The sequence below is a fragment of the Equus quagga genome, chromosome 12 (assembly GCF_021613505.1).
Source record: "Equus quagga isolate Etosha38 chromosome 12, UCLA_HA_Equagga_1.0, whole genome shotgun sequence".
In the NCBI taxonomy this organism is placed as follows: domain Eukaryota; kingdom Metazoa; phylum Chordata; class Mammalia; order Perissodactyla; family Equidae; genus Equus; species Equus quagga.
The window spans coordinates 14,645,649-14,647,672 of record NC_060278.1 but is presented as its reverse complement, the minus strand read 5'-3'; the positions used below and the strand labels follow the sequence as shown (position 1 = coordinate 14,647,672).

General features: G+C 30.6%; 1 non-coding gene across 1 annotated transcript; it reads right to left on the bottom strand.

The window, feature by feature from the left end:
• Positions 1-204: 204 nt before the first annotated feature.
• On the bottom strand, positions 205-309 carry LOC124249249 (U6 spliceosomal RNA). The gene has a single exon (XR_006891320.1). It is a non-coding gene; the product is annotated as a U6 spliceosomal RNA (small nuclear RNA).
• Between the last annotated feature and the right edge of the window lie 1,715 nt (positions 310-2,024).

Here is a 2,024-nt window from a genome sequence, read left to right as displayed (position 1 = left end):
GAATGACTGGTTTTTGTATTTTAAAATACAGAGAAAGAAGAGAGAATTGTACAACAAATTATATTTACACACCAAGATTAACTTTCATTAACACTAATGTTTTATATAATACGATAAATAAAATACAAGGGGTAGAAGTTAAGCACCCTTCAATCTCCTTTGCCATCCTGCTTCCTTACCCCATCTCTTCCAAGGCAAAGACTGACAAATAGGGAACGATTCACAGATGTGTGAACCGTCCTTGTACATGGGCTGTGTTAATCTTCTCTGTGCTATTCCAATTTTAGTATGCATATTGACAAAGCAAGCACCGGCTTTTTATTTTGATCTTAAAAAAAAACAGACTCGAAGAAACATAACCAAGGTTACAAATTCTAGCTTTCTTATAACAATAACGCTTTTAGATTCAAAAATATGAATCTTCATAGAAAGGTAAAGGCAAATATAAGCATTAAGAGAAAGAAGAGTAAGAAAGAAAAAGGCTAAAATGAATAATGAACGAATTGTAGCTATTTTTTTCTAGATGTGCATTTGATTTTCTCTGTTTATTTTATCTCACATCCAAAGCATTAAGATATAAGTTAAACGTATGAAATCTTCAAATTACGCACTTACAAGCAGTTACTAATTTTGTCACTGTTCCCAAATTAATCAGATTGGCCTGTGTTCTGAACTGGGAAGAAAAGGATATTGTTTCCTTTACTGTAACTCTACTGTTTTATTAGGGTGTCCAGCGGCTACTTTACAATCTAGTTTGAGAATAGATGCCTTTGTCAAGCTTGGTCATAATTTAGACTAACCTTCTACTTAAGAAGAACACAACTCAATTATGAGGATGAAGATTCATTCCTATTGTAGGATATCACAAAACTAGAAGTTTGACTTATGGACTCACCAAATAAAAATGTCTCAAATATAAGATTTCCTCATGGTCTGTAATTTTATAATAGTCTTTACAATCCAAACTGTATATACGACATTATCTGTCTTTATTGACATGATCATTTTGATTCCTTTGGAAGAACAATTCTTTTACCCTGGTCCATCTATATATTCTAACAGTTAAGTTTTTAGTTAATATAATTAATGTAAGAACCACAAGATATGAATTACTACCATTGAAATGGTACACATTTTGAATTAATTCCTAAAAAAAAACCTTAAGTAAGCAAAAGCCTACTACTATAAGGCAAAAAAACGACTATTTGTGCAAAACACAAAATATTTTATTTCTTACATTTCACAAGATAACTAGTAAGTACTACCCTCTCAGATAAAGCTATAAATAATGTGGTTTACGTATTTAACAAATAAGAATTTTCTGAAGAATGAAGATGAATAATAATTAAATAGTAGATATCTGTCTATATATTATACACACACACAATGAGAGATTGTATTTGTAATTAAATGGCTAGTCTTTTTCCTAGATAGAAATTATATCCCTCTTTAAATATGAACATATGAATAATGGACTGCCTAATATAGATATTTTTTACTTATTCTCATCAAGGAAACAAGGAGGGAGAAAAGTGTCCACAAATATCTCTAAAAAGCCCTAAAAGTGAAACTATTGTTTTAGAATCAAAAGGATTTAAGCTCTGACTGATGTCGTAAACTCATAACGAAGGAAGAGCTGATTAATGAGATGGGCTTGTCCTCAACTTCGCTATTACTTTCTCAATTCTGAGTTACAACACCTCATTATATAAATGGATTTAATCTTAGAGGAATGTGCTTTATATTTAATTTTTAATTTATGCTTACTTTCTAATCTGACTAATAAAATTGGCTTCCGAAATTTAGTTGCTAGAGGTTTCTTTTTTTAAAATGTCGTGTATTATTATCTTATAAAGATACATTTTCTTTTCTTTTAACCTTACTGTCATTCACCATGAACAATTGAGAGAGAGTAACAAATGCATTTATACACATAGGTATGATGAAAATGGTCTTTAGTGTCATGGCTTTACTCTAGGACTGTGTTCTCCAAGTGTGGTGTTAGGATGACTCGAATCATTTAA